This window comes from Chiloscyllium plagiosum, unplaced genomic scaffold (assembly GCF_037043375.1).
Source record: "Chiloscyllium plagiosum isolate Xiang-an unplaced genomic scaffold, Cpla_swu_hap1 HiC_scaffold_46, whole genome shotgun sequence".
Classification (NCBI taxonomy): domain Eukaryota; kingdom Metazoa; phylum Chordata; class Chondrichthyes; order Orectolobiformes; family Hemiscylliidae; genus Chiloscyllium; species Chiloscyllium plagiosum.
Window position 1 is genome coordinate 11,196,434 of NW_028270184.1, and position 27,266 is coordinate 11,223,699.

General features: G+C 46.3%; 1 long non-coding RNA gene across 3 annotated transcripts in view; it reads right to left on the bottom strand.

The window, feature by feature from the left end:
- Window positions 1–27,266, bottom strand: part of LOC122543878 (uncharacterized) — a 67,933-nt gene that overhangs the window by 10,470 nt on the left and 30,197 nt on the right. Inside the window, exons 1-2 of one of the 3 annotated variants that reach the window (XR_015754658.1) lie at window positions 17,868–17,938; window positions 1,888–1,987 (exon numbers count right to left, since the gene is read on the bottom strand). The exons of the other annotated variants lie outside the window; for them this stretch is intronic. This is a non-coding gene — a long non-coding RNA (uncharacterized LOC122543878). Of the gene's footprint in view, window positions 1–1,887; window positions 1,988–17,867; window positions 17,939–27,266 lie in introns of those variants that run through there. 3 annotated transcript variants of the gene reach the window in all.

Consider the following 27,266-nt stretch of genomic DNA (forward strand, 5'->3'; position numbering starts at 1 on the left):
CCCGGATTTGATTTATCCCTCGTGCGACTATATGAGCGTGGATGCAGGTGGGACTAGATTGGGTTGGGATATCTGTTCAGGATGGACAGATTGGACCGAAGGGTCTGTTTCCATGCTGTATATCTAGAGTCATAGAGATATATAGTGTGGAAACAGACCCTTTGGTCCAACTTGTCCATACCGACCAGATAACCTAAACTAATCTAGTCCCACCTACCAGCACCTGGCCCATATCCCTCTAAACCCTTCATATTCATATACCTGTCCAGGTGCCTTTTAAATGTTGTAATTGTACCAGTTTCCATCACCTCCTCCGGCAGCTCATTCCATACAAGCGCCAACCTCTGCGTGCAACGGTTGCCTCTTATATATCTTTCCCCTCTCACCCTAAACCTATGCCCTCCAGATGTGTGGGTTAGGTGCGTGGACTGTGTTTAGTTGCCCCATCGTGTCCAGGCATGTGTGGGCTAGGTGGATTACCCGTGGGGGGATTTCAGGGCTACAGGGATAGGGTGGGATGCTGTTCGGAGGGTCAGTGTGACTGAGTAGGCCAAGTGGCTTCCACAATAGGGATTCTATTATTCTAATTGGGAACCAGGAATACTTGAAAGCGTCCTGCCAACGATATCCATGCAAATGAAATGTGGAATCTGGAGCTTAAGCCTGCATATGTCAGGAGTCATCATATAGAGAAAAATCTAGAGGATGCTGTTGTAATGGACACTGTGTGAATTATTAAATTTAAGTCTGATGTTAAGATCCCGAAATGCAGTAAATAATGTTGCAAATACCTGGTTAAAGCGTTCCAGCTAAGTGCATATGCAATGGAAGTACATTAGCTGTATTCTCAACAGCTTGGGAAGACATGTTCAGACTTTGTGTCAGTGTTATTTTGAAAGAATAACTTTTGTTAGCCAATGCCTGTTATAACAACTTCCAATCCTGTGCTGTCCAGGAAATGAATGCATTCTTTTGTGTTGTGGTTTCAAGTTAAATGGAGAATTAATCATTATTGAGGATATTGTTAAGTTTTCTAATTCTGTTTCTATGTGAGTCCAAATAGCCGCGTATCAACAAAAACAGGATTGTCACTATGTGACTGCACCACCCCATAGGTGAATCAGTGAGAATGAGAAAGGAGCTCCTGAAAACCAAAACATAGTTCTTGAAAATCAGACAGAGCTCTGAAGAGCAGTCAAAAATAAATTTTTTACCTGATTGATACAGGAACATGTACAAAAATGAGGAGCTTGTGCTAATGTTTTATAAATCATGGTGAACGCGTGCCCAACTCTGGGCGGAAAACTTTCGGAAGAATGTTAAGGACTTGAGGATGCAAATGAGATTTATTTGAATGGGACCAGGTACAAGGTCCATTTATTCATTTCCATTTATTCACGCACGCGGGCATTGGTGACTAGGCCAGCGTTTATTGCCCATCCTTAATTGCCCTTGAGAAGGTGGAAGACAGCTGCCTTCTTGAACGGCTGATGCCGGTGCACCCTCAGTGATCTTTGGGAAGGAGTTCCAGGGTATTATTCCAAGTCAGGACTTCGAAGAATGTGGAAGAGCTGGAGTTGTTTGCCTTAGAACACAGAAGGCTCTGGAGAGTTTAAATAGTTCAAAATCACAAAGGGTGTTGACTGAGTAAATAAGGAGAAACCATTTCCACTCACTGGACACTCGGGAAACTGATTAAGGATCATTGGCAAAATATCCAGATGAAGTGGAGATTTATATTTTATATACACTGTGATTCGTTGTGATCAGGGAAATCTATAAAAGTAGTGGATACATATTCATAGTAATTTACAAAATGTAAAATAAAACATGCAATAGAAAAAAAAGTACAGAGAATTGGATCAATTGTAGTTTTAAAATTCTTACATGCGATGTGGTTGTCTCTGGCTAGACCCAACATTTATTGCAATTTCTTAATTGCCACTTGGGAAAGTGGTGATGACCTCTCTCCTTGGACCGCTGCAATCTGCATGGTATAGATATACCCACAATGTCATTTAGGAGGAATTCCAGGATTTGACCCAGTGACAGTGAAAGAACAGCTAATATAATTCCAAGTCAGGATGGTGATTGTCTCGGAGGGTAACTTGCAGTTTGTGGTGTTCACATATACCCGCTCCCCTTGAGCTTCTGAGTGGTAGAGTTAATGGGTTTGGAAAGTACTGTTGAAGGAGCGTGGGTGAGTTGCAGCAGTGCATCTTGTAGATGGTACACATTGCTGCTACTAAGCACCAGTGGGGGAGGCAGTGGATGTTTGTGGATGTGGCACTAATCAAGTGGGCTGCTTTGTTCTTGTCAAACTTGTGTATTGTCAATTTGGAGACGCCGGTGTTGGATTGGGATGTACAAAGTTAAAAATCACACAACACCAGGTTATAGTCCAATAGGTTTATTTGGAAGCGTGAGCTTTTGGAGCGCTGCTCCTTCATCAGGTGATTGTGGAAATAATCTTATTCTCCACAACCACCTGATGAAGCAGCGCTCCAAAAGCTTCCAAATTTGCCTGTTGGACTATAATCTGGTGCTATGTGACTTTTATCCTTGTGTATTGTTGGAACTACACTCATCCAGAGAATTTAGGAAGGATGTTGTGAAGCTTGAAAGGGTTCAGAAAAGATTTACAAGGATGTTGCCAGGGTTGGAGGTATAGGGAGAGGCTGAATATGCTCGGGCTGTTTTGCCTGGAGCATCAGAAGCTGAGAGGTGACCTTATAGAGGTTTATAAAAACATGAGGGGTATGGATTGGGAAGATATACAAAGTCTTTTCCCTGGGTTGAGGGACTCCAGACCTACATGGCATAGGTTTAGGGTGAGAGGGGAAACATTTAAGAGGGACCTAAGGGGCAATTTTTTTCACACAGAGGGTGGTACGGGTATGGAATGAGCTCCCAGAGGAAGTGGTGGAGACTGGTACAATTACAACATTTAAAAGGCATTTGGATGGGTAAATGAAGAGGAAGGGTTTAGAGGAATATGGGCCAAGTGCTGACAAATAGGACTAGATTAATTTAGGATATCTAGTCAGCATGGACGAGTCTGTTTCTGTGCTGTGCATCTCTATGACTCCATGACTCTTAAGTGGGGAGCATTCCATCACGTTCCTCGCTTACGCTTTGTAGATGGTGTACAGGCTTTGGAGTCAGGAGGTGAGTTACTCACCACAGTATTTATAGCTTCTAACCTGCTCTTGTAACCACTATGTTTATAAGGCAAGTCCAGTTGAGTTTCTGGTCAATTGTAATGCCAAGGATATTGATAGTGGGTAGTTCAGTGATGGTAATAGCATTACATGTCGAGGGATAATGGTTGGATTCTCTCTTCTTGAAGATGGTTATTGCCTTGTTGGAACTTATGTGGTGTAAATATAACTTACTACTTATCAGTCCAGGCCTGGATACTGACCATGTCTTACTGCACTTGAACAGGGACTGTTTTGGTATCTGAAGAGTCGCAGATGGTGCTAAACATTGTGCAATCATTTGAAAACATCCCCACTTTTGATCTTATGATGGAGAGAAAACAGTTGGGATAGGGACACTTCACTAAACCTCTGCATAGACATCTTGGAGTTGAGATGACTGCCCCCCCAACAACCACAACATCTTCCTATATGCTAGGTATGACTCCAACCCATTGATTCCAGTTTTTCTTGGGCTGTTTGATGTCAAGAACAGTCATCACTCTGGAATTCGTAGAATCCCTTATAGTGTGGAAGCAGGCCAGTCAACCCATCAAGCCCACACTGCCCCTCTGAAGAGCATCCCATCCAGACTCACCCTAGAATCCTGCATTTCGCACGGCTAATCCACCTAGCCTGCACATCCCTGGACACTGTGGGCAATTTAGCACAGCAACTCCACCTAACCTGCACATCTTTGGACTGTGGGAGGAAACCGGAGCACCTGCAGTAAACCCATGCAGGCATGCAGAGAATGTGCAAACTCTACACAGTCAGTCTCCCAAGGTGGAATCGGACCCGGGTCCCTGGTGCTGTGAGACAGCAGTGCTTACCTCTGCTGAGCCACCATGCTGCCCACAATTCAGCTCTTTTGTCCATGTGTTTGTAATGAGGTCAGGTGCTAATGATACCTGGCAGAACCCAAAATGGACACCAGCCAATAGATTATTTTTGACTTAGTGCAGCTTGATGATACCATCCACCTTCCAAATGATGAAATTTTACTGATGACTGATGATGGGGCAGTAATTGGATTGGATTTGTCCTTTATTTTGTTGCCAGGACAATACCCTGAGCAATTCTCCCCCTTGTCAGGTAGTTGTGAGTGTTAAAACTATAATGGAAGAGCTTGGCTAGAGAACTGGCAAGTTCTGGAGCACAAGTCTTGAATAGGTTTCCCAAATGGTGTCAGAGCCCATAGCCTTTGCAGTATACAGTGTCTCCGTACATTTCTTGCACAGAAGATTCTGGCAAATGCTTTAGTCTTGTCTCTTGCATCGATGGGATACTCACAAAGGCTCCTCCCTCAGTGAGTTGGTTAATTGTCCACCACCATTGACAACTGGATGTGGTGTAGTTATCCCTCAAACTCTCCCCCAACAAATAAAACAAAATAAGACAGGCAGCTGGGCTGGCTACATATGTGCCTGATATTTGTCAAGAGTTCCACACCCCACTCTTCACCCTGTCTGTCCCATTTTTCTTTGCCTTCTTTGAGTATAAATATGTGTCTGAAAACACAGGCACCTTTCTAGTTTCATTCTGTTGAGTCAACGTGAAAAGCCATCAGAGTCAACGTTAACATTTTTTTTCACGAATTATGTGAGGGATGGTGAGCTGTGTACGTGCGAGTGCTATTCTGACTCGAGACTGATCTGGCTGAGTGACTACAAATCCGTCGCAGGGGAGGGTTCCTGGAAATCACAGTACCTGTTGGTTTGGCAGCCATACCCTCCTACAGATATGGGGAAGCAATGAGTGCACGTTCCTTCAATCAGGAACAATCATATTTGACTTAGTCATAGAGTCATAGAGATGTACAGCATGGAAACAGACCCTTCGGTCCAACCCATCCATGCTGACCAGATATCCCAACCCAATGTAGTCCCACCTGCCAGCACCCAGCCCTTATCCCTCCAAACCCTTCCTATTCATATACCCACCCAGATGCCTCTTAAATGTTGCAATTGTACCAGCCTCCACCACTTCCTCTGGCAGCTCATTCTGTACACACACCATCCTCTGCGTGAAAAGGTTGCCCCTTAGGTCCCTTTTATATCATTCCCCTCTCACCCCAAACCTATGTTCTCTAGTTCTGGACTCCCCGACCCCAGGGAAAAGACTTTGTCTATTTACCCTATCCATGCCCCTCATGATTTTGTAACCCTCTATAAGGTCACCCCTCAGCCTCTGATGCTCCAGGGAAAACAGCCCCAGCCTGTTCAGCCTCTCCCTATAGCTTAAACCCTCCAACCCTGGCAATATCCTTGTAAATCTTTTCTGAACCCTTTCGTGTTTCACAACATCTTTCCTGGGAATGGTTTTCTCCTTTGCAGTGGAGTAGACCAGGCTGCCGAATGAGTCACATCAACTTTGCTTTCTTATCAGTTGGCATTTATTGTCCATGCATCACCACTCTTCCTGCAAACCCTAAAGGTTTCTCCCTTTGGGTCACAGAGCTGGGGGGGAAGTCAACATGCAATTCGACTAGGGGAGACATCGTGACATCGCCCCAATCCTGCCCTCAGTGTGTCTCGTGAACGAAGTTGGAGAACTAGCTGACCTGAATGGAGATAAATTCTGAAACTGAAAGGAATCACAGGGTGGTCTAAATGTAGGGGTAGGACATTGTGGGATGGCATGAGACTTTTGGGCAGGGTGAGTTTTAATTAATTAATCCACTCGCGTATAAATGGAACAAGGAAGTGGCACAACAATTAAACAACTTCGCAAAAGAAGGCACAAGTAACTTCCCAGGAATGCTAGGGAAGCGAGAGTCTTTTAAGAAGGAGGAATTGAGGGAGATTAGGGTTAGTGAAGTGCTGGAAAAATACATGGGTCTGGAAGTGGATAAACTCCCAGGGTCCGACAAACCACATCCCAGGGTGCTCAAGGAAGTGGGTCATGGGAATAATGAATGGATTGGTTCTCGTCTTCTGAAATTCTGTAGATTCTGGAACAGTCGCTGTAGATTGGATGGTGTCAAATGTAATCTCCTCCTCACCCTCCACATTGTCAAAAAAGGATGAGAAAACAAGGAATTACAGACCAAACACACGGAAATTGGTGGAGTCTCTTATAAAGGACGCAATAACAGGGCACATGGAAAATATCAAACCACGCAAAGTTGATTTTATGAAAGAGAAATCATGTTTGACAAACTTGCTAGAATTGTTTGAGGAAGTAACTGATGTGGGAAAGCCCCAGGATGTGGTGTTTTTGGATTGGCTTTTGATAAAGTTCCACATAAGAGGTTAGTATGCAAAATCAAAGCATATGGGATTGATGATAATAAATTGGCATGGGTTAAGAATTGATTAGCAGACTGGAAACAATGCAGGAATAAATAGATTTTTTTGGAGTGGAAGGCAAGTGGGGTACACTAGGGATCTGTGCTTGGGCCCCAGTTTTTCAATGGGTGTCATGGTGGCTCAATGGTTAACAGCCTCAAAGTACTAGGGACGCAGGTTCGATTTCAGCCTTGGGTGACTGTCACAGTCCCAAGGTGTGCAGGTTAGGATGGATTGGCCATGCTAATTTGCTCCATAGTGTCCAGGGTTATGTAGGCTAGGTGTGCTAAGCCATGGAAAATGCAGGGTTACAGGGATTGGGTGGAGATGGGTTGGTGGGGAGCACCGGAGTGCTTATGGTACGCTCTTCAACGGGTCAGTGTGAACTTGATGGGTTGAATGGCCTGCTTCCACACTGTAGGGATTCTATGATGATTTGGACAAGGGAATTAAATGAAATACAGCAAGCCTTTTACTAACCAGCACCTATGGGACCAGGAGTGTGCCGGTTGATCAAATATTCTGAATAATCAAGAATTTCGCTTAACCGCAGTAAACCCTGACCAAGCGTAGCTTCACAAAATTCCTCAAAAAGTCCTCATTGATAATTTTTGCCAGTTTATCAAGAGTGCTGGTTGATAAGGTACTGGTTAAAACCAAGTTTGGTGACGACTCCAAGTTTGGACTGTGAGTGGGTGACAAAGATGTGAAAAGTCTTAAAGGTGTTTTTGACAAGTTGAGTGAGTTGGCCAATGCATAACAGATGCAGTAAAACAGAGATAAATGGGAAGCCATCCACTTCAGTGGAAAAAAAACAGAGTGGAGTATTTCACTTAAATGGTGATAGTTGGGAATGCTGACGTACGGAGGGACCTGGGCATCCTCATACACCAGTCATTGAAAACAGGAAAGTGCAGCAAGCAGCTGACCTTCATTGCAAGAGGATTTGAATGCAGGAACAAGGAAGTCTTACTGCAGCTGCAGGCAGCCTTGGTGAGACCACACCCAAAGCAGCGTGTGCAGTTTCACTCTCATTACCCACGAATGTGTTGAGAGAGAATGCAGCGAAGGTTTACCAGACTGACTCCTGAGGTGGCAGGCTTGATGCACGGACAGAATGGATTTCAGCTTGATGCTTCGGGTGGTCGGGTTTGGGATTGGTGAATGAAAGGTTCTTCCCAAAGGAACCATTCACATTGCAGAGGGTGGTGTCACTGGTAGGTGATCAGACTAATGTGGACAGCACAAGAATAGGCCATTGGCACATTCAGATCAATGATCTGACTGGGGGCTTATCTCTACTTCCTGACCTGCCATCAATAAGCAAGAATCTATTTGCTTTGGCCTTAACAATATTCAATGGTCTCACTTCCCCACACCTATTAGCGCAAATGTCAGGTGTAGGACAACTGCTGACATGACCATACACTTGCCCCAACATTTGCCCCCCTTGTCTGACACCAACGGAGATTTGGAGCCTGATTGAGCAGGAGCCTTGAGTGGTGTCCCTCTGCAAAGCAGAGCTGGGTCTCAAGCTGATGTCCTTAGTGGGCGGCACGGTGGCACAGTGGTTAGCAGAGACCCGGCAGAGTCTCACGGCGCCAGAGACCCGGGTTCAATTCCCGCCTCAGGTGACTGACTGTGTGGAGTTTGCACGTTCTCCCCGTGTCTGCGTGGGTTTCCTCCGGGTGCTCCGGTTTCCTCCCACAGTCCAAAGATGTGCAGGTCAGGTGAATTGGCCGTGCTAAATTGCCCCTAGTGTTAGGTAAGGGGTAAATGTAGGGGTATGGGTGGGTTGCGCTTCGGCGGGGCGGTGTGGACTTGTTGGGCCGAAGGGCCTGTTTCCACACTGTAAGTAATCTAATCTAATCTAATCTAATCTAATTGTGTTGGGCACTTCCAGGCAGTGTGCTCCAGACCCTAACTACTTGTTGCGTGAAAATGTTTTATTCCTTTGCCTCACATTTGCTTCTTTTGCAAAATGCTTTAAAACTGTGCCTACTGATTCTTGATCTGATGAGAAGCCTTGTCTCCTTGTCTACTATTTCCAGACCCCTCATGATTTTGAAAACTTCAATCTCTGCCTTCCTCCCCAAACCCTAACTCAGCCTTGAGTACATGCAATGCTCTGGACTCCACTGCTTGATGTGCAAGACTCTCCGAGAGAAGAAACTCCTCCTCCTCCTCCTCGCCCTAAATGGGAGACTCTTTATTTTCAAACAACTTTTAGATTCCCCCACAAGGGGAAAGAACCTTTCAGCACTTACCTCGTCAAATGCTGAACTCGCCAACTTTTATAGATGCACCATAGAAAGCATTCTATCTGGATGTATCACAGCTTGGTATGGCAACTGATCTGCCCAGGACCGTATGAAATTACAGAGAGTTGTGAATTTAGCCATCCATCACTTAGGCCAACCTTCCATCCATTGACTCTGTCTACATTCCCCACTGCCTTGGGAAGGCAGCCAACATCATCAAAGACCCCTCCCAACCCAGTTACAATCTTGTTCAACCTCTTCCATTGGCCAGAAGGTACAAAACACGTGCCAACAGGTTCAATAACAGCTTCTTCCCTGCTGTTATTAGACTTCTGAATGGACCTCCCAAATTTTAAATCTAACGTTGATCTCACTTTGCGCGCCTTCTCTGCAGCCGTATATAACATTGTATTCCTTGCTCTGTTCTACCACCCCAGGATCTTTGATTTGCCTGTAAAGCATGCTAAACTTTTCACTGTACCTAGGTACACAATAAATCAAACCAAATTAAATCCCCTGTTTTAATGGGATCACCTCCCATTCCTCTAAACTCCAGTGGGTATAGAGGCAAAACACTGCAGATATCAGAAATCCAAAGCAAAGAGAATACTGGAAAAGCACTGTGGAGAAAGAAAACCACAGAGTTAACATTTCAAATCTGGTATGACTCTTTTTCATCACTATGAGAAGTGAAGGAGTGTCATACCTGACTTGAAACAGAGATGTACAGCATGGAAACAGACTCTTTGGTCCAACTCATCCATGTCAACCAGATATCCTAATCTAGTCGCATTCGCCAGCACTGGGCGTTAATTCTCTCTCTCACACTCTCTCCCCTTCCAAAGATGCTGGCAGATCTGCTGAGTTTCTCCAGTGTTCTCTGTGTCTGTATCCATTGAACAAAGGCCCGACCTGCTCAGCTTTTTTCTCATGAGACAAATCCCCTTCATCTTAGGCAGCAGCCAAGTGAGCTGTACCCAGTACAGGTATGGTGATTTTGCCTGGAGAACTCTGTGATGGCTGGTGGCATACTGGGCAAACCCCAGCAATACCATTCAGTGCCCATTCTTACTAGCGTTCCTTTATTTGAAGGGATTTTTCAGCTCACCTATTCCTAAGGAGAAGATATCCGTCCCTCTGTCATGCAACCTTTCATGACCTTTATTGGTCAGAGTATTGAGTACAGGAATTGGGAGGTCATGTTGCGGCTGTACAGGACAGTGATTAGGCCACTTTTGGAATACTGTGTGCAATTCTGGTCTCCTTTCTATAGGGTGGATGTTGTGAAACTTGAAAGGGTTCAGAAAAGATTTACAAGGATGTTGCCAGAGTTGGAGGGTTTGAGCTATAGGGAGAAGCTGAATAGGCTGGGGCTGTATTCCCTGGAGCGTCGGAAGCTGAGGGGTGACCTTATAGAGGTTTATAAAATCATGAGGGGCATAGATAGGGTAAATAGATGAGGTCTTTTCCTGAGGGTGAGAGTGTCCAGAACTAGAGGGCATAGGTTTAAGGTTAGAGGGGAAAGATTTAAAAGAGACCTAAGGGCAACATATTCATGCAAAAGGTGATGCGTGTATGGAATGAGCTGCCAGAGGAAGTGGTGGAAGCTGGTACATTTACAACATTTAAAAGGCGAAAGTGAGGGCTGCAGATGCTGGAGAGCAGAGTCGAAGAGTGAGGTGCTGGAAAAGCACAGCCGGTCAGGCAGCATCTGAGGACCAGGAAACCTGATGAAGGGCTTATGCTCGAAACGTCGATTCTCCTGCTCCTCAGATGCTGCCTGACCGGCTGTGCTTTTCCAGCACCACACTCTTCAACAATTAAAAGGCAACTGGATGGGTACCTGAATAGGAAAGGTTTAGAGGGATATGGGCCAAGTGCTGGCAAATGGGACTAGATTAATTCAGGATATCTGGTCGGCATGTACAAGTTGGGCCGAAGGGTCTGTTTCCATGCTGTACATGTCTATGACTGTATAACAGGAGTTCAGCGCCTGTCGCTGCATCCTTGCAGCTACACCCCAAGTCTAATTCCAACTTTGGGCATACTCTACTGTAAGGGTTGCTGTCTCTCTTGCCTCAGTGTCAGGAGACTGCGGCTTGGAGTCCCATTCCAAAAGCTTTATTATTATTATTAATTCACAGGATGAGGGCGTTACTGGCTAGGCCAGAATTAACTGTCCATCCTTAATTGACCAGAGGGCAGTTAAGAGTGAACCACATTGCTGACAGGCTGCAGTCACATACAGGCCAACGTGAGACCATAACCCAAGCCAACACTCCCAGGACAAGTGGGAATGTCACACTGTCAGAGATTTCAGATGAGACATCAACCTGGGTGGAACTGTTGGCGTGTCCGGAAGAAGAGCAGGGGAATTCTCCCAAGTGCCCTGCAGCTAATATTTGCATGTCATGGATCCTTTAGTTATTAATTTTTTTCCTGTTTGTGGCTGCCAGGTTTCCTACAATTGGAATGTTCTGCAAAGCACTTTATTGGCTGTGGAGCGTTTTGCGGATTGACCCGAAGTTGTAAAAGGCACTACTATATCGATGGAAATGCTTCTGGCCTTCCTAGTGCATATATTGGCATGGCCTGACCAACAATGAAGGTGGTTTGTCGATATCAGAGTTAACAAGTCAGGAAATGTTCAAGGAAATGCTTGAGGCACTGCATCTATGCGTAGACTCTAGAATAGAGTGATGCTGGAAAAGCACAGCAGTTCAGGCAGCATCCGAGGAGCTGTAAAATCAACGTTTCGGGCAAAAGCCCTTCATTAGGAATATAGGCAGAGAGCCTGAAGAGTGGAGAGATAAATGAGAGGAGGGTGGGTGGTGGGGAGAAAGTAGCATAGAGTACAATGGGTGAGTGGGGGAGGGGATGAAAGTGATAGGTCGGGGGATGGGAGGGGGGGTTGGAGTGGATAGGTGGAAAAGAAGATAGGCAGGTAGGACAAGTCATGGGGACAGTTCTGAGCTGGAAGTTTGGAACTGGGGTGAGGTGGGGGAAGGGGAAATGAAGAAACTGGTGAAGTCCACATTGATGCCCTGGGGTTGAAGTGTTCCGAGGTGGAAGATGAGGCATTCTTCCTCCAGGCGTCTGGTGTGAGGGAGCGGCGGTGAAGGAGGCCCAGGACCGTTGATGTCGGCGGATGATTTGGTTTATGCGAAAGTTGGTAGGGTGGAAGAACGCCTCATCTTCCGCCTCGGAACAGTTCAACCCCAGGGCATCAATGTGGACTTCAACAGTTTCCTCATTTCCCCTTCCCCCACCTCACCCTACTTCCAAACTTCCAGCTCAGCACTGTCCCCATGACTTGTCTGGACTTGTCCTACCTGCCTATCTCCTTTTCCACCTATCCACTCCACCCTCTCCTCCCTGACCTATCACCTTCATCCCCTCCCCCACTCACCCATTGTACTCTATGCTACTTTCTCCCCACCCCCCACCCTCCTCTCATTTATCTCTCCACTCTTCAGGCTCTCTGCCTATATTCCTGATGAAGGGCTTTTGCCCGAAACATCGATTTCGAAGCTCCTTGGATGCTGCCTGAACTGCTGTGCTCTTCCAGCACCACTAATCCAGAATATGCATAGACACCAGCCTTGCTTCTTCTGAGTGCTGTCTGAGAACTCTGCATGAATGACTCACCAGTTTACATGAACATTCCCTGGGGTAACAGAGGGAACTGCACATACACACAACCAGAGTAAAACCACAACCAACACAGTGATAGGACTTCAGGATTTGCATGTTAAGGCCTGTCTGCTACACTTCCCCGAAATGTTACTTAACTGCAGAGATAGGCAGTTACCGCAAATACTAAGGTTGCTCAGCTACAGCCCTGTCGAAACCTCTCTTCCTGCTGTGAAGGCAGATCTCTCTGGCTACCTCACCAGCTTTGCTGCCACCCCAAACTCCCACCCGCCCATGCAAATAACCTCAGTCTCTATCTCAGCTCCTCCGAACAGCCTAAATACTTATCCATGCCTTGGCTATATTGAGCTTGACAGCAGGGTCTCCCTATTACCGGCCTGAACAAACCTGAGTTTATCCATGGTCTGAGGTGCCCCTTCCCCCACTTCACACTGAGTCTGAGCTTCCAGCCCCCTGCCTCTCAATTTTCAAATTCTCATCCTTGCACTGGGATGACATCATCATAGAATCCCCTACAGTGTGGAAGCAGGCCATCTGGCCCATCACATCCACATCAACCCTCCACAGAACATCCCGACCAAACGCTGTACACCCGCGTTTACCATGGCCAGTACACATAACCTGCACAGCTTTGGACTGTGGGAGAAAACTGGTGCAGCAGGAGGAAACCCACGAGGACAAGGGAGAATGTGCAAACTCCACACAGACAGTTGCCCAAGATTGGCATTGAACCCAGGTCACGAGCATTGTGAGGCAGCACTGCGAACCACTGAGGCACCGTGCCATAGGTCTCATTCGCAGACATTTTACACTTTTGTGTGTTTGCCTACCCAGAATCTCTGGCAGAACAACTCTACACAGAAATGAAACCTCTTCTGGGAAACCACATCTATACAGAGTAATTTTTTTTTCAATTTAATTGCCTTTACAGTAGGCTTTAAATAGCTGCGTGGTGTGCATAAAGTGCAGAGCAAGGATGGAGCCTGGGGCCAAATTTTCATTCTGGGTTCAGACACATGAACTTTTTCAAGAACTTGTACCATGTTAGCCACTGTAGTACAATGCAACGTTCAAAGTTTTAGTCAGTAAAGATGCATTTTAGGAGGTCAAATGCAAGAAGAAATTGTACAGTAAATGGTAAAACTCTTAGGAGCATTGATATACAGAGGGATCTTGGGGTGCAAGTCCATAGCTGAATGAAAATGGCAACACAAGCAGATGAGATGGCAAAGAATGCATATGGTGTGCTTCCCTTTTACAATGACATCATGATCAGCACAGACATGATAGGCTGAAGGTCCTGTTCCTGTGTTGTTCTCTTGTCAATGTTTTCAAATTCTGCAACAACAGCTTCCCCCACCACTCCCACTACCTTTAACCTCCTGTGACAATCCAAGATATCAGCAGTCCGCTGATTGCTGGTCTTTTGAGCATCTGCAAGTTCCTTCAGCCCAATTTTGGGGCAGTGGGGTAATGGAAGCTGTGTAAGCCACAGAGCTTTAAGGTGGCAAGGACCACACTTTCCTCTGGATTGGTCAGGATTCAGGCCTCAAGGATTAGTCAGTATTGATATTACCAGTTCAGATCAGCTACTAGTCAATGGTCACACCTTCCCCAGGGTATTGGTGTAAACTGGAATGGGAGAATTCAATACAGCTGATCATTGCCTAGCACTTGTGAGGCACAGATGTTACATTCCACTCATCGGCCCAGGCCTGGATATTGTCCAGGTCTTGCCACTTTTGGACATAGACTGCTTCAGAATCTCCAGGAGTCGCGAATGATACTGAACACTGCGTGATTATCAGTGAACATTCCCACTTCCAATCTTGTGATAGAGGGAAGGCCGTTGATACAGATGGTTGAGACGAGGCAGAGATGCCCCAGGACTCCGATGCCATATCTTTATATCCAGAGGAACACCCAAACTTCGAAAGTGTTGCTGATTGCAATAATGGGAAATGCAGCATGGTGGCACAGTGGTTAGCACTGCTGCCTCACAGCGCCAGAGACCCAGGTTCATTTCCCGCCTTAGGCGACTGTCTGTGCGGAGTTTGCACATTCTCCCCGTGTCTGCGTGGGTTTCCTCCCACAGTTCAAACATATGCAGGTTAGGTAAATTGGCCATGCTAATTACCTGTAGTGTGGATGCTGCCTGAACTGCTGTGCTCTTCCAGCACCACTAATCCAGAATCTGGTTTCCAGCATCTGCAGTCATTGTTTTTACCTTTTTACTTAGGTGAAGGAGTAAATGTAGGGGAATGGGTCTGGGTGGGTTGCTCTTCCGAGGGTTAGTGTGGGCTTGTTGGGCCGAAGGGCCTGTTTCCGCACTGTGAGTAATCTAATCTAAACTGCACACAGCAAGATCCCACACAATTAGGTGAATAACCAGTTAAACTCTTCGTGGGATGGTACCTGACAGCTGCTTAAGGTTCTTGCGTCATTCTGAGTTGTCACTGGTTACTAGTTTTGAAGTATAAATAGCTACAAGCTGTGGTTAGTCAGCATTTAGTTTAACAAAAGGATTTTGATTAGAGGTTTTAGATTACAATTCTGAGTTAATTGCACTTTATGGAACATCAGTGGCCCTAACTGTCTGACAGTATCTGGTTTGGCCTGCAATTCCTGTATTGGATAGACAAATTTATTGTCAACTTCATTTCTGTCATATTGCCTGACATGTCTAAGATATTGTTTACCATAATCTTACATTAAACAGATTTTCCCCACCCCCAGCTCCCATCTCCACCTTGGGTATTACTGGACTTTAGTTCCATAAGATTGAGGCCTACTTAAGTTTATCTTTTCATTGTTTTACACTGCCAATGCTGCTTTGCAGTAGGGGATACTAGGTTAAATTAGAAAATACCAGACTCGACAGAGTTCAGTGACTTCTACATTGTGATCACCACTTCCATTCCTTTCCCCCAACAGCAGGTGCTGTTGCTGTTCACACCTCCTCTAGACTCACCTTCAGCTTCTTTACTAATCCTACTGCCATCTGTTCTTCCCTCGCACCATCATCTTTTTTGTTTAATCATACCAGCTATCACCCTCAACTCACACCTTCAAGTTATTCATTCATAGAGTCATAGAGATGTACAGCATGGAAACACACTCTTCGGTCCAACCCATCCATACCGGCCAGATATCCCAACCCAATCTAGTCCCACTTGCCAGCACCCGGCCCATATCCCTCCAAACCCTTCCTATTCATATACCCATCCAAATGCCTCTTAAATGTTGCAATTGTACCAGCCTCCATCACTTCCTTTGGCAGCTCATTCCATACCCATACCATCCTCTGTGTGAAAAAGTTGCCTCTTAGGTCTCTGTTATATCTTTCCCTTCTCACCCTAAACCTATGCCCTCTAGTTCTGGACTCCCCGACCCCAGGGAAAAGACCTTGCCTGTTTATCCTATCCATGCCCCTTCATAATTTTGTAAACCTCTATAGGGTCACCCCTCAGCCTCCGACGCTCCAGGGAAAACAGCCCCAGCCTGTTCAGCCTCTCCCTATAGCTCAAATCCTCCAACCCTGGCAACATCCTTGTAAATAAATCTTTTCTGAACCCTTTCAAGTTTCACAACAACTTCCTCCACTTTTTTTCATTCATTCATGGGATGAGGGCATCTCTGGCTGTGCCAGCATTTATTGCCCATCCCCAATAGCCCAGAAAACAGTTAAGGGTCAACAACATTGTGAGGCAATGGACTAGTGGTGTTATTGCTGGACTGTTAATCCAGAGACCTAGGGAACTGGGTTCAAATCCCAGTGTGACAGATGGTGGAATTTGATTTGAATTTAAGCTCGGAGGAAGAGAGGTGACCTGATCAAGGTATACAAGGTAATGAGAGGCATGGATAGCTAGAGACTTTTCCCCAGGGCAGGATTGACTGGCACAAAGGGTCTTAGCTTTAAGATATTAGGAGAAAGGTAGAGAGGGTCATAAGAGGAGAGTTATTTACGTAGAGAATAATGGAATGCGTTGCCAGCAATGGTGGTGGAAGCAGAGTCATTAGGGACATTTAAGCAACTGCTGGACATGCACATGGATAGCAGTGAATTGAGGTTATGTTATTTTATTTTACATTGCATTGATCCTCGGCACAACATCATGGCCAAAGGGCCTATTCTGTGCTGTACTTTTCTATGCTCTTAACATTGCTGTGGGTCTGGAGTCACATTTAGGCCCAGACCAGGTAAGGATGGCAGCCCCCTTCCCTAAAGGGCAGTAGTGAACCTGATGTGCTTTTTCTGACAATCTGCAATGGATTCATCGTAATCCATTACACTCTTAACTCCAGATTTTTACTGAATTCAAATTCTGCCCTCTGCTGTGGTGGGATTTGAACCCAGGTCCCCAGAACATTCCCTATGTCTCTGCATTAACAGTCCAGCGATAATACCCTGAGGCCACCGCCTCCTCTTGCACAAAGCAGCATTGGTGGTTGAAGTGCAATAACTGGGGGGGAAACTTAGGGATGGTGGGGTGGGGGCATGAAATAGAGGTACTCAGGGGTAAAACACTGCACCAGGAGGGTGAAACAGACATCTAGAAATGAGAAGTGCTGGAGAAACTCAGTAGGTCTGGCAGCATCTGTGGAGAGAGAAAACAGTTAACATTTCAAGTCTAATTTGATTTTTCTTCGGAACTGAAGGGGGTTGGAAAAGGTTGATTTTTATGTTGTTGACAATGGGGCAAGAGGAGCAAATAGAACAGATAGCAAGGCTGCCCAGAGCAAAAGATAAAGGGAGTGCTGATGATAGTGGAGAAGTGACATACATGCAGAATTGGTGTTAATAGTCAGTGTTAACAACAGAAAATATATCAATTTCACTGACAGCAAACCCACGCAGAACAAACACTGGAGGGAAGGGCGTGTGTCGAAAATGGAGTGCCATGTTCATGGTTTGAAGTTGCTGAACATGGTATTGAAGGCTGTAAAGTGCCTAAGTGGAAAATAAAGTCTGTTATTCCCTGTTGCACTGGGCTTTGCTGGCAAAAGGCAGCAGACCTATGGTGGGAATGTCAGCATGGAAAGCGACCGGAAGCCTGACGTCATTCTTTTGGGCAGAGCGGTGGCTTTTTGCAAAGCCATCACACAGTCTGTCGTTGGTCATGGCAATGTCGAGGAGCCTGCACGAGGAGCAGCAGATACAGCAGAAGACTTGATTGAAAAACGCACAGGTAAATCCTTGCTTCACCCGGGCCTGACATAGGGAAGAGAAAGGAGGTAAAGGACAAATGCTGATCTCATTACTCTGAATCCCATCTAACCCCGATAATCTCTCATTCCCGTATTTCTCGTGAATTAGTCCACATATGCTAGGGTTCAAACCCCAGCACGGCGGCTGCAGGAATTTAAACTAAATGGTCAAATCTGGAATGTATATCTAGTTTTGGTAATCACAAAACTATCATCGATTATCATAAAGACTCATCTCGCTCGCTCCTGACCTTTGGAGAAGGAAATTGGCCGTCCTTACCCAGCCTGGCCGACACGTGACTCCAGACCCACAGCAATGTTGACTCAGCTTGGTGCTGTCGTCCGAGGCTGCGCTGTGTGGGTTGAAAGCAGAGAGCCTGTGGTAAGCTGCCAACTTGCACCATACTGAAATTTTTGAAAGAATCTATTCACAGAATGAGGGCATCATGGGCCAGGCCAGCCTTTATTGCCCATTCTTAAAAGCCAGGTGGGCAATTGACTTATCAACCACGTTGCTGTGGGTCTTAGAGTCAATGTAGACAGCTTCCTTCCTTACAGGACATTAGTGAATTAGATGGTTTTTTTTTCCTAACAATCAACATTGGTTTCACGATCATCATTAGATTTTTAATTCCAGCCTTCCATTGAATTCACATTCTGCCATGGTGGGATTTTAACCCAGGTCCCTAGAACATTACCAGGGTCTTTTGATTAATAGTCTTGTGATAATACCACTAGGCCATTCCTCGCCATCCACCTGGTAGTAGATACCTCCCCATTGCCTCCTCACTACCCTCACACTGTGCCACAGCCCTGCCTATTTCTGTAACCAGTGGAAAGTTTACAGTCTCTAGGCATGCCTCATCAGCCACATCATACAGCCAGGAAGCAGGAAGCAGATGGTTTGAGGGAGCCTTGGGGACAGGTGACAGGAAGTCTGCTTCACACCTGAAACCGCAACAGGCAAGCTGAAAGGTTAGTCAGACGGTGTTGGAGAATTACAAACAATGTACTGGATCCAAACAGGTCAAACTGCTCGAGTGCTGGTGTTTCTCCTTTCATCTCATTCTGTCAACACATTCTGTTCCTTTCTCCATCGCATGCTGACCCAGCTCCCCACTTAAATGCAACTACCCTATTCACCTCCACTATTCTCTGTGGTAACTAGTCCCATATTCTCATTACTCTCTGACTTTCCTGAAGTTAAGCCCTTTGCTGAGATATTTGTAGTCACAGGTGAAATGCCAGAAGACTGGAGATCGGCTAACATGGTACCACTATTTATGAAAGGTAGTAAGGAAAAGCCAGGGAACTATAGACCGGTGATCCTGATGTCGGTGGTGGGCAAGTTGTTGGAGGGAATCCTGAGGGACAGGATGTACATGTATTTGGAAAGGCAAGGACTGATTATGACTGCCCATGAATTTAAGGCAGTGGGACCTAGAGATGTACAGCAAGGAAACAGACCCTTCAATCCAACTTGTCCATGCTGACCAGATATCCCAATGTAATCTAGTCCCACTTGCCAGCACCCGACCCAAATATCTCTCCAAATACTTCCTATGTCTCATGAACTTGATTGAGTTTTTTGAAGAAGTAACAAAGAGGATAGATGAGGACAGAGAGGTAGATGTGAACAATATGGATTTCAGTAGGGTGTTTGACAAGGTTCCCCATGGGAGACTGGTTAGCAAAGTTAGAACTCATGGAATACAGGGAGAACTCGCCATTTGGATACAGAACTGGCTCAAAGGTAGAAGATAGAGGGCAGTGGTGGAGGGTTGTTTTTCAGACTGGAGGCCTGTGGCCAATGGAGTACCACAAGGATCAGTGCTGGGTCCACTACTTGTTATTTATATAAATGATTTGGATGCGAGCGTAAGAGATATTGTTAGTAAGTTTGCAGATGACACCAAAATTGGAGGTGTAATGGACAGTGAAGAAGGCTACCTCAGATTACAATGGGATCTTGATCAGATGGGCCAATAGGCTGAGGAATGGCAGATGGGGTTTAATTTAGATAAATGCGAGGTGCTGCATTTTGGGAAAGCAAATCTTAGCAGGACTTATACACTTAATGGTAAGGTTCTAGGGAGTGCTGCTGAACAAAGAGACCATGAAGCACAGGTTCATAGCTCCTTGAAAGTAGAGTCGCAGGTAGGTAGGTTAGTATGCTTTCCTTTATTGATCAGAGTATTGAGTACAGACATTGGGAGGTCATGTTGCGGATGTACAGGACATTTGTTAGGTGACTTTTGGAATATTGCGTGTAATTCTGGTCTCCTTCCTATTGGAAGGATGTTGTGAAACTTGAAAGGGTTCAAAAAAAATTTACAAGGATGTTGCCAGGGTTGGAGGATTTGTGCTATAGGGAGAGGCTGGGGCTGTTTTCCCCCAGAGCATCGGAGGCTGAGGGGTGACCTTATAGAGGTTTATAAAATCATGAGGGGCATGGATAGGATAAATAGACAAAGTCTTTTCCTTGGGGTTGGGGAGTCCAGAACTAGAGGGCGTAGATTTAGGGTAAGAGGCGAAAGGTATAGAAGAGGCCTAAGGGGCAGCTTTTTCATGCAGTAGTTGGTACATGCACCGAATGAGCTGCCAGAGGAAGTGGTGGAGGCTGGTACAATGACAACATTTAAAAGGCACCTGGATGGGTATATGAATAAGAAGGGTTTGGAGGGAGATGGGCCGGGTGCTGGCAAGAGGGACTAGATTACATTGGGATATCTGGTTGGCATGAACGAGTTGGATCGAAGGGTCTGTTTCCGTGCTGTACATCTCTAGGTCCCACTGCCTTAAATTCATGGGCAAAATACTGTTGGCACTGGAAATCTAAAGCAAACCGAAAATGCTGGAGAAAGTCAGCAGGTCTGGCAGCATCTGTGCAGAGAGAGAAACAGACTTAATGTTTCGAGTCTGGTGACCCTTCCTCAGAACTATTTCTCTTTCCACAGAAGCTGCCAGACCTGCTGTGTTTCCCCAGCATTCTCTGTGTTTGTTTTATATTCATGGGCCCCTGGTTGATGTGGTCTCATCCACAAATGGCAACAACAATGCTCAAGAAGCTCGACACCATCCAGGCAAAGCAGCCCCGCTTGATTGGCACCACATCCACCAACATCCACTCCCTTCACCACTGACGCTCAGTAGCAGCAATGTGTACCATCTACAAGATACATTGAAGAAATTCACCAAAGATCCTTAGGCAGCATCTGGAAGGATCAAGGTAACAGATACATGGGAACACTACTCCCTCCTAGTTTCCCTTTGAGCCACTCGCTATCCTGACTTTGAAATATATTGGTTGTTCCTTCAGTGTCACTGGGTCAAAATCCTGCAATTCTCTCCCTAGGGGCATTGTGAGTTAAACTATAGCATGTGGACTCCAGTGGTACAAGAATCAGCTCAGCACCACCTTCTTCAAGGACAGCTAGGAATGGGCAATAAATGCTGGCCAGCCAGTAATGCCCAGATCCCACATTTGAATAAAAAAAACTTACCTACATCTACATTGTCAAACCTTTGAGAGAACACAAACAGGCCACGCACTACGGTTCTGATGAAGGCTGTTGACCTACTGGCCCACTTCTAACTCCCATTAGTGCGGCTGTCAGATCCTGTGTTTCTGTAACATGAGCTACGTTCACTTAATCGTCAAGTACTGGCTGGTGGGATTTTTTTAAACCTTTGTTGCTGTTCATTATCATGGTGGTCAAGGCTTATTGACGCTGGGAAGTGAGACACCCCCCGGTATGAACAGCACAGGGTTAGATTGAGAGTAAAGCTCTCTCTACTCTTTTAAACTGAAAGTATAGCTACCTTTACACTGTTACCATCACACACTCCCAAGACAGCAACAATACGGGGTAAGATACAGAGTACTGGATGCTGGATGCTACAGATGTGCTGGACATTTTGAAGAACATGAGAATAGATAAGTCCCATGGGCCAGATGGGATATACCCAAGGTTATTATGGAAAGCGAGGGAAGAGATTGCTGCGCCTTTGGTGATGATCCTTGTGCCCTCACTGTCCATTGAAGTAGTACCAGATTGTTGGAGGATGGCAAATGTTATTCCCTTGTTGGAGAAAGGGAATATGGATAACCCTGGGAATTGCAGACCAGTTAGTCTGACATCGGTAGTGGGCATATTATTGGAGAGGATTCTGAGTGCAGGATTTTTTATTATTTGGAAAAGCATAGTTTGATTAGAGATTGTCAGCATGGCTTTGTGAGGGACAGGTCATGCCTCACAAGCCTTATTGAATTCTTTGAGGATGTGACAAAACACATTGATGAAGGTAATGCACTGGATGAATTTTAGCAAGGCGTTTGATAAGGTTCCCCACGGTAGGCTCATTCAGAAAGTAAGGAGGTATGGGATACAGGCAAATTTGGGTGTCTGGATACAGATTTGGCTGGTCCATAGAAGACAGAAGGTGGTAGTAGATGGTAAGTATTCAGTCATGAACTCGGTGACCAGTTGTGCAGGGATCCATTCTCAGACCTCTGCTCTTTGTGACTTTTGTAAATGACATGGATGAGGAAGTGGAAAGGTGGGTTAGTAAGTTTGCTGATGACACAAAGGTTGATGGAGTTGTGGATAGTGTGGAGGGCTGTTATAGTTTGCAACTGGATATTGACAGGATGCAGAACTGGGCTGAGAAGTGGCAGATGGAGTTCAACCTGGAAAAGTGTGAAGTGATTTATTTTGGAAGGTCAAATTTGAATGCAGTCTACAGGGTTAAAGGCAGGATTCTTGGTAGTGTGGAGGAACAGTGGGATCTTGGGGTCCGCGTCCATAGATCCCTCAAAGTTTTCACCCAAGTTGGTAGGGTTGTTATCAAAGGTATTTGGTGTGTTGGCTTTCATTAGCAGGGGGATTGAATTTAAGAGCTGCGAGGTTATGTTGCAGCTCTATAAAGCCCTGCTTAGACCACCCTTGGAGTATTGTGTTCAGTTCTAGTCGCCTCATTATAGGAAAGATGTGAAAGCTTTACAGAAGAAAGGTTGAGAAAGCTAGGGCTTTTCTCATTGGAGTGAAGAAGGTTGGGAAGTGACTAGATAGAAGTGTACAAGATGATAAGAGACAGAGATAGAGTGGATAGCCAGAGACTTTTTCCCAGGGCAGAAATGGCGATGACAAGGGGGCATAATTTTAAGGTGATTGGAGGAAAGTTTAGAGGAGATGTCAGAGGTAGGTTCTTTACACAGAGAATGGAGGGTGTATGGAATGGCACTGCCAGCTTGGTAGTAGAGTCAAATATATTAGGGACATTTAGTGACTCTTGGATAGGCACAAAGATGATAGTAAAATGATGTGTGTTTGATCTTAAGAGTAGGATAAAACATTGGCACAACATCGAGGGCCTGTACTGTGCTGTACTGTTTTATGATCTATGTTCTAAAACTTCTTCTACACTGTCCTCATCAAACACTTCCAGGACAGTGACAGCATGGAGTTAGATAAAGTTCCTTCTACCCTTTTAAACTTAAAGTTGAGTTTCCTCTACATTGTCCCCATCAAACATTCCCAAGACAACAGCAGCACGGGATTATTTACAATCATACAGCTTGTCATTAAGTCAGTGACAATCCTAAAATATAACTGAGCTCTTCTGGTACTTTCTATGAAACCAAATGACATTTTTAGCAACAGGATTGAATTCAGTCAGGAACAGAGAGAAAAGGGAAATGCGGTAGGTTTAGAAAGTTTTCATATAAACCATGTCATATCGGAAGGGTACAGAAATTTGTCAACCCCTGAAGAAAGTGACAGATCATCATTTCAGTTCAAGACCCTTCCTTCAGCTGAGGACATGAGTCAGACCAAACCATCAAGTGGTGGCAGAGGTTACACTATGACAGGAGACAACAGACTGCTTCTAACCTAGGGTTTGGAGGAGTCTGAAGAGTCCCAATGCCATCTATCTATGGGTCCCGTTTGGAACCAGGAAGCAACAGACTTGGCCAGTCTAGACAGACTGGAAGAATATAAGATCATAAGGAATAGAAGAGATGTAGGCCACTTAGAACTTAAAGCGTGCTCTGTCATTCAACTTGATCACAGCTGACCTTCTACCTCAATGCATTCTTCGGTGGTATGAACATGCAACAAAGAAACATGAGTGTGACATTTGGCTCTTTGAGCCTGCTGTGTCATTCAGTATGAACTTTCCTTTATTGGTCAGAGCATTGAGTATAGGTGTTGGGAGGTCATGTTGTGGCTTTAGAGGACATTGGCTAGTCCAGTTTTGGAATATTGTGTGCAGTTCTGGTCTCTCTCCTATCGGAAGGATGTTGTGAAACTTGAAGGGGTTCAGAAAAGATCACAAGGATGTTGCCAGGGATGGAGGGTTTGAACTATAGGGAGGGGCTGAATAGGCTCGGGCTGTTTACCCTGGAGCATCAGAAGCTGAGGGATGACCTTATAGAGGTTTATAAAATCATGAAGGGCATGGATAGGGTAGATAGACAAGGTCTTTTCCCCAGGGTAGGGGACTACAAAACTGGAAGGCATAGGTTTAGGGTGCCAGCTCGCAGATACCTCCTCCTACTGCCCCCTTGACCATGACCCCACCCCCCACCACCAAACCATCATCTCCCAGACCGTCCATAACCTCATCACCTCGGGGGATTTCCCATCCACCGTCTCCAACCTCATAGTCCCACAACCCCGCACCGCCCGCTTCTACCTCCTGCCCAAAATCCACAAACCTGACTGCCCCGGCCGACCCATGTCTCCGCCTGCTCCTGCCCCACCAAACTCATCTCTGCATACCTTGACACCGTCCTGTCCCCCTTAGTCCAAGAACTCCCCACCTACGTTCGGGACACCACCCATGCCCTCCACCTGCTCCATGATTTTCGCTTCCCCGGTCCCCAACGCCTTATTTTCACCATGGACATCCAGTCCCTGTACACCTCCATCTCCCATCACGAAGGACTCAAAGCCCTCCGCTTCTTTCGTTCCCGCCGTACCGACCAGTACCCTTCCACTGACACCCTCCTTCGACTGACTGAACTGGTCCTCACCCTGAACAACTTCTCTTTCCAATCCTCCCACTTCCTCCAAACGAAAGGAGTAGCCATGGGCACCCGCATGGGCCCCAGCTATGCCTGCCTCTTCGTAGGATATGTGGAACAATCCATCTTCCGCAACTACACTGGCCCCACCCCCCACCTTTTCCTCCGCTACATCGATGACTGTATCGGCGCCGCCTCGTGCTCCCACGAGGAAGTTGAACAGTTCATCCACTTCACCAACACCTTCCACCCCGACCTCAAATTCACCTGGACAGTCTCAGATTCCTCCCTCCCCTTCCTCGACCTTTCTATTTCTATCTCAGGCGACCGAATCAACACGGACATCTACTACAAACCGACTGACTCCCACAGCTACCTGGACTACACCTCCTCCCATCCTGCCCCCTGTAAAAATGCCATCCCATTCACCCAATTCCTTCGACTCCGCCGCATCTGCTCCCAGGAGGACCAGTTCCAAAAACGCACAACCCAGATGGCCTCCTTCTTCAAAGACCGCAATTTCCCCCCCGACGTGGTCGACGATGCCCTCCACCGCATCTCTTCCACTTTCCGCTCCTCCGCCCTTGAACCCCGCCCCTCCAACCGCCACCAGGACAGAACCCCACTGGTCCTCACCTACCACCCCACCAATCTCCATGTACAGCGCATCATCCGCCGTCATTTCCGCTACCTCCAAACGGACCCCACCACCAGGGATATATTTCCCTCCCCTCCCCTATCAGCATTCCGTAAAGACCACTCCGTCCGTGACTCCCTCGTCAGATCCACACCCCCCACCAACCCAACCTCCACTCCCGGCACCTTCCCCTGCAACCGCAGGAGGTGCAAGACTTGCGCCCACACCTCCCCCCTCACCTCCCTCCAAGGCCCCAAAGGAAACTTCCATATCCGCCACAGATTCACCTGCACCTCCACACATATCATCTATTGCATCCTCTGCACCCGATGTGGCCTCCTCTATATTGGGGAGATAGGCCGGCTACTTGCGGAGCGTTTCAGAGAACACCTCTGGGACACCCGGACCAACTAACCCAACCACCCTGTAGCTCAACATTTCAATTCCCCCTCCCACTCCACCAAGGATATGCAGGTCTTTGGACTCCTCCATCGTCAGACCACAACAAAACGATGGTTGGAGGAAGAACGCCTCATCTTCCGGCTAGGAACCCTCCAACCACAAGGGATAAACTCGGATTTCACCAGTTTCCTCATTTCCCCTCCCCCCACCCTGTCTCAGTCAAATCCATCAAATTCAGCACCGCCTTCCTAACCTGAGATCTTCTTCCCGACCTCTCCGCCCCCACCCCAGTCTGACCTATCACCCTCACCTTGACCTCTTTCCACCTATCACATTTCTGACGCCCCTCCCCCAAGTCCCTCCTCCCTACCTTTTATCTTAGCCTGCTGGACAAACTTTCCCCATTCCTGAAGAAGGGCTTATGCCCGAAACGTCGATTCTCCTGTTCCCTGGATGCTGCCTGACCTGCTGCGCTTTTCCAGCAATACATTTCCAGCTCTGATCTCCAGCATCTGCAGACCTCACTTTCTCCTCATAGGTTTAGGGTGAGAGGGGAAAGGTTTAACAGGGACCTAAGGGGCAACTTTTTCATGCGAAGGGTGATGCATGTGTGGAATGAGTTGCCAGAGGAAGTGGTGGGGGTTGGTACAATTATGGCATTTAAAAGGCTTCTGAAAGGTATACGAATAGATAGGGTTTAGAGGGATATGGACAAAGTGCTGGCAAAAGGGATTAGATTAGGTTGGGATATCTAGTCGGTATGGACATGTCGGACAAAGCATCTGTTTCCATGCTGTACATCTCTATGACTCAGAGGGTGGACTGGCCATGCTAAATTGTCCATAGTGTTTAAGGATGTGCAGGCTAGATGGATTAGCCATGGGAAATGCAAGGTTACAGGGATAGGGTAACAGGATGGGATATTCTTCGGAGAGTCAGTGTGGATTCAATGGGCCAAATGGCCTGCTACCACACTGTAGGAATTCTATGATCTTAATATGAGAAAAAAGCATTGGCAAATCTCTACTCCTGCATACCCCTGACAATTTTTCATCCATATAGTAATCAAGAATCTATCCACCTCCACCTTCTAAATATCTAACAATTCTGCATTCACTTCCTTTTAGAAAGGGAATTTCAAACACTCACAATCCTCTAAAAGAAATGCATTTTCCTCATCTCTGTCTTAAGATTACTTACAGTGTGGAAACAGGCCCTTCGGCCCAACAAGTCCATACCGACCCACTGAAGCACACCCACCCAGACCCATTCCCCTATATTTACCGCTGCACCTAACACTGCGGGCAATTTAGCATGGCCAATTCACCTGGTCTGCACATTTTTGGACTGTGGGAGGAAACCGGAGCACCCGGAGGAAACCCACGCAGACACGGGGAGAATGTGCAAACTCCACACAGTCAGTCGCCTGAGGCGGGAATTGAACCCGGGTCTCAGGCGCTGTAAGGCAGCAGTGCTTAAATGGTGGACCCCTTAATTTTTAAGTTTCACCTAGACCTTACACAGGTTTACAAAATCACAAAGGGTGTAGATAAAGTGAATATCAAAGGTCTTTTCCCCAAA